Genomic DNA, 6,096 nt, shown 5'->3' with positions numbered 1-6,096 from the left:
ATACGGGGTGTTTCGACTGGAAAGCACCTGCGGAAAAATTGTTAAGCGAGTTTTTGACATTTCTTGCAAAATGGTCGGAAAGTAGATACAGTTATCTTATAATAATGCTACAGCACGTTGCGCAACACATTTGCAACATCGCAATTTTGTAATGCAGTATTTCTGCAATGTCTGAACAACTCTTTCGTCTTGCCGGAAACGAGATAACGATACGCATCGATATGTAATTAAATGAGTGTTGAATCGTTATCTTATCAAGAGCATTCTGGGCAAGATTTTCGTGAAGATTACCCCCTTCTCTATTATCCTCGAGATTATCCGTTTATCGTCGAGATCCGGTAGAATGGGTCACCGGTTGAACACGATTAACTATGAGGTGCTGCTGTTAACCGGATTACGTGGAACTTGAGTTTTCTAAAGTAATAAAGGGCAGCTCTATAGCAAACTGATAAAATTCATAGAGCTATATGTATCTGGATTTCGCAAGTAAAATACGTGGAGGACTCAATTGAGACTAATTAATATTTGATAAAACCAAGTTTTACTACTCTTTTATGCAGGATAACGTATTAATTGCAATCTTTTATGCATACTTTTATTATTGTTTACTAAATACGTAGAAATATCGGTACTAATTATTATTAATGCAAAATAAGTTTCTAATATCTATTAGTAATGAGAGAAAACTTTTATTTTTAAATAATTCATGTTTGAGTTTTCCAAGGTAAAATTTTATTTTAAAATGTATCTAAATATTTATATAATTATTAATTAAAGTTCTATATTAAAATAAACTATATATTCTCTGACATTCGTTATCACGTCTTAATTATTTCATATTTAAGTAACATGACGTGCTGATGGTAATAGGGTGTGATATCAGAATACTAAACTAAAAATAATTATCAAAGGTTGAGTATCATCAGTCCATAATCTCGGTTCTCGTTTTATAACCCCGATTGGAAAAATCTCAACGCAATCTTAATGCGATCATTAATGCAGAGCTACAATGTGGAATTCAATCGCGTTGGATAGTCTGATTCTCTTACAAACCTTTTCTTAAAATCGCGAAAATATTGTTCAGGGTGCGCAACGAGCGGGACATAATCCTGCGTACGATTCGCATCCCCAGCGCTACATCCCTGGTCTCCGTTACATCCCTCTCGCGCACCCTCGATTGGAAGGCACGCATTTCCAGGCGGAATGTTTTCAGGGGGTTAGTAACGCGGCGCGGCTGGGGTAAAAAAATGGCGGCGGCCGATCGAAGGCGGTAGCGGCGGCGTTATGACGCATGCCGCCCGGCGGTGGCGGCGGCGGCGGCAGCGGCGGAGGCATCCCTCGGAGGCGCCACCGTCGAACCACCCCCGCAGTTCGATTGGAGACACCGGCCGGCACCGACGGCCGTCGCGACGCTCCGCGGCGCGTGTGTGCGTTCGTCCGGGTATTATCACCGTTTGTATGGACGTGCAATCAAACGGAAAATATAAATAAGTCATATAAAAAAGACGGGAGAGAGAGAAAGCTGGCGGAGAATTCGCGTGCGGCAAGGGGCAGCCGCATCGTCCGACAGGTACGAGAGAACCGTCGAGCTTCACCGGCGCGACGCGAGTCGAGGGTGAACAGTGTGTCGGCGAGGGGGTAGTGCCGCGAACCCTACACGGGAAACCGGGAGAGTTTCGTGGCGTCGCGGCGCTCTCGCGAGAGCATCCACGTCGAACGGCGAACGCGCGGACCCTTCTCCCGAAGGGCTCCCACCTCGGAAGCGACGCTTTTTCCCTTATTGATTCCGGCCCTTCGGTTCGCGGCCCGTTTGTGGCGTGATCGCTCGATAAGTTGCGTCTCCGTACGCACGCACGTACGCACGCATCGCAGACGCGTATCCTTAACTGCGAGCTGCGAGTCGCGAGCTGATAGCTTAATCCCTCTCGATCGAAATTGATTTTCACGCACGAATTTTTCACGGTTTTAATCATTCGTCCATTACTTAACAGTCTCGTTATTCCCAAGTTGCTTGTTGCTCCTACGTCACGGATTACTGCGTCGGAGGGCCGATCTTTCCTGAGGAACGAATTTCGCGATCTCTCATATGGGTTAATTACTGAATATACATTATGATACACACACTAACTCGACGTTATAATACATTAATGTGTAAAAAACTAATTTTTTGAAAACATCAATTGCGAAAGTTTTTACATTAAAAAGGATTTTATGTGAAGGGGAAATATATGTTTGTTTTTATGGAAGAAATATTTATAATATTTTTAGAGAATATTATGTGATTGAATTACATATTTTATATTATATAAAATATGTAATTGATACATGAGACGAATTGATCATATAAAATAATCGCGATAAATTACGTTAAAAAATTCTATTAATATTAATTATTATTTTTATTGAACTTACAGTTATTAGTTTTAGTAGGGCTTTAGCTATCTTGAAGGATTATTATACGACTCAGAGACTGGTCTTTATTGAAATTGATTTCTTTAGTTATTAATAATGGAAATGAATTTTATTATTTTATTATTATATAATCTGGATAGTAGTATAAATAGCGCAAAATTTAGAATTTTCCTGGAAATTGCACCAATCGATTTATAACATGGAATAGCTTTAAACTACATATCGAATGACGTTGAACATCAGTTTGTTAAGGGTTAAAATCTGTTTGTTATCGAGCCGCCCGATAATGGCACGGTAGTGGAACATGATTCTCCCTTTGTCACATTGTATTTTGTAGCAGTTTGGATTGTATCGCTTGGAAAAAGCTTGGCCTGAAATTCTCGGCGGTCAAATTGTGTTGCGCAAATACTAAATTATTATGAACTGCAGAATATTGAAAACCTTTCATATATTGCACGTAATTATTGCAGTTGTCCAATTAAATGGCAGGATATGCCTACATATCCTAGTTCGCCAAATGGCATCTAAATTTGACACATACGAATAGAGAATATTCTTAAAAAATTTTTAAATGTATTATTGTCGATATCACAGTCATACTTGACGTTATCATTTTCGATATTTATGATTAATACCATTAAATTGTAGTTAATTATTAGATATTGGTTTGTGATTGTGTGTTGATTCAGTTTTATACATGTATTGTGTATATATATATATATATATTTTACATGAAATCTGCATATATATATATATACACACTCCGAGAGTGTAAGTATATATAACATATTATATTGTAAATAATATCTAATTTAGAATTGCTAATTTCGCTTGCTATGATTTGCTCTACACAAATAAAGGTGTATATACGATTGATAATATAACAAAATGAGCTATTAACAAATATTCATCACTCAATAAATAATGATAGGAATTCTCTTAACAGACAATATACCTCATATTATGTTATTTATTCAATAATAACAGATATAATAATTAAGATTATATACAACAAATCGGGAAATATTTGTGAAGCAAATAGAAATAGTAACATAAACATAAAGTAACATAACTTTTACCGGAATAATTACTAAAAAATTATAAAAACTGTCCCAAAAATATCTTCTATGTTATAATATTAAGATATATTATTATTGAATTTTTATTTAATCCTTGATTTATTTAATTTGATTATTTAATCCTTTATAAAGTATACTTCTTTGGTGTAACCGAATTAATTGAATTGATCGAAAACTTGAGCACGATCAAATTTTTCTATGTGTAATTTCTCGGAAAATAAAATGCTTATTATAGAAAAACATTTTATCTGTACCCATATTTTCGATCTTGTGGATTCAATTATCATGAATAATTTAAAGCTTTGAAGAAACGCGAAAGAAACATCGTGTCGTACTTTCGGTATTCATGAAATGTCAGATTGCAACACGAGAGATGTAAATGATGCGTTTTACTCATGACTGCAGCTTACATCGCGCTATTCGGGAATGGAAATTTCGGCCACCAGGCTCTGCCATGGTAATCTTATCTGCCACAACTTCGTGACACCAAGCCTGTGACTTAAGCCGAAACGTCAACTATCGGCTTCGACAGTCGATATCGAGTTTCGTGTCTACCTCGATCCTCGTCGAAATCTAAGGGTGGCATCCAGGGATGATGTAACTTGCTTGATATAATCGACACACCAATTACTTATCTTTTTCTCGGATTTTATGAGCCACGATGGAGACGAGTTTACACCGACTCGTATTTCTCAATTTCCTAAAATTTAGTTTTGTTTCTGTTTAATCATTTTATATATTATATAAAATTATATTATATGTTGACTAGTATTTTATTTCAGTACTTATAACTTTATCCAGGATTGATAATCCAGCATTGATTTCATATTTATATAGGTTTTTATATTTCTTTCCTACTACTATATTACATTTTCCATATTTTTCTAAAATTATTTGTCTTACAAATAACGTGATATATAATTTGCTATTTAACTACTATTAAAATTTATTTGTAATTATAAACATACGATTTCTATAAACGTGCGTTAATTTGTAAAATCTATATGCAACTATATAATGTTTCTTCTGAATTGATAGGAAATTAGAACAATGCACGGAAGTAAAATTAGTGTTTATCTCGATGAGAGAAAATTTGTTTGCCGGTTGAAATTAATTAGTTAAATCGGCGCAATCGATGAAATGGGATTTGCACGCGGCATTAACTTATCTCCAACGCAGTCTCGCATAACGAAGTCACGTGCTCCCACAATACCCCGTAAAACTTAATTTTAACCACACCCCCGCGGTTAATTTCTTTTTTCTTGTAGCTTCGCGCACGGAGTTTGCATATTCGCATAATATTTGCGTCTAGCTATCCTATCGTCGCGAATGAAAGAAGCAACGGAAGTTGGACAACAAGAAAAAAAAATCCTATTCAAAACGCGTTGATACTCGCGAGTCCGCGCGACAAATCGGAGCGTCTGGCTTTTACAACAATTTGCCTCGCGTGTTCCGGAACATAACATTCTCTCGAGCACTCGCGTAGCTGTCACATCTCGAGAGTTCTCGAGGCAGGATGCGCGATTATGTGTCCCTTCACCCCGCGAGTTCCGAAAAAAATAAAAAGGGGAGACCGGGGAGAGAGGGCAACGCGGATACAACCCCCTTTGTGCAAGCCCGCGGGAAATATGCATGCCTACATTGATATGCATACGGTGTCAAGTAAATTTGCATCGGGTATCGTGCGAGAATAGAGACCTATCATTTGCCATGATATAACGAGAATAGTAAACGCCACGAATACTTTGCTACGCACACGGCATTTGCAACTGTATTGGCGCGAGCGGCGTCAAATGAGCAGAAGTGCGAGCGAGTTTGCAATGACTGGCTGAATCGTTGGAAGTTTGTAATGCGCGGCACAGTGTAAAAAATACATATTGTTGCAATTATTTCAACGTTCACTTGTTTTTAATATTAAATGTTTCAAATATTGGGTTACGTACGCATCGAGCATTTTCAATCGGTTATCATGTTGCGTATCATATTATAATACGAATGAAAACTTTTTAAATAACGTTGCACGCAGTTAGCGACTATAATATCTGACGTAGAGTAGTAGTTGGAAATTTATGGAAATTACTTTCAGCGAAAAAATATTTTTTCCGCAGAGATCTTTGGGTCTGAAAAAGTTATTACACAAATAGCATGTTATTAGATTTTGCTGTTGAAATTTTAATTATTGATCTGTGTAAACTCTCGCAGATTAAAGCTTTTACTGCCACAATAATCATGTACACATGATGTGCATTTTATTTAGCCGCCGCGCCGTGGCATTTGGATATGATTAATGGTTGTATCTTGCGTTCACGTCACGTTACAAATGTATGCGTGAATGATAGATATAAAAATAAATTAAATGGAAAGTTTAGCATCTCTCATCCATATACGAGTGTTATATCCTTCAAAAAAGATATAAGCAGCGTGATACAAAGATGAAATATAAATGATATATGCTATATTATAGTGTCAAATTATTTAATTCTGTTATTACATAGTTATTTATTTGATAAGTATTAAAAGTGCACACGCATAAGTATTAAAAAGTGCGATTTAAATTATATTAAATTCTATAAATTTTGTATCTACACAGGAAAGGGGGAAGTTA

At 36.5% G+C, this 6,096-nt stretch overlaps 1 protein-coding gene across 2 annotated transcripts in view; it reads left to right on the top strand.

The window, feature by feature from the left end:
* Positions 1–1,348: 1,348 nt before the first annotated feature.
* LOC105287866 (pikachurin) overlaps positions 1,349–6,096 on the top strand; it is an 82,381-nt gene continuing 77,633 nt past the window's right edge. The window contains exon 1 of one of the 2 annotated variants that reach the window (XM_011353696.3): positions 1,349–1,570. The gene's annotated coding sequence lies outside the window, so the exon portion shown is untranslated. The other variant, XM_011353697.2, reaches the window with a different exon arrangement.

Source organism: Ooceraea biroi, chromosome 8 (genome assembly GCF_003672135.1).
Source record: "Ooceraea biroi isolate clonal line C1 chromosome 8, Obir_v5.4, whole genome shotgun sequence".
NCBI lineage: Eukaryota > Metazoa > Arthropoda > Insecta > Hymenoptera > Formicidae > Ooceraea > Ooceraea biroi.
The sequence above is the reverse complement of the archived record's forward strand: the minus strand, read 5'-3'. Positions and strand labels throughout refer to the sequence as shown.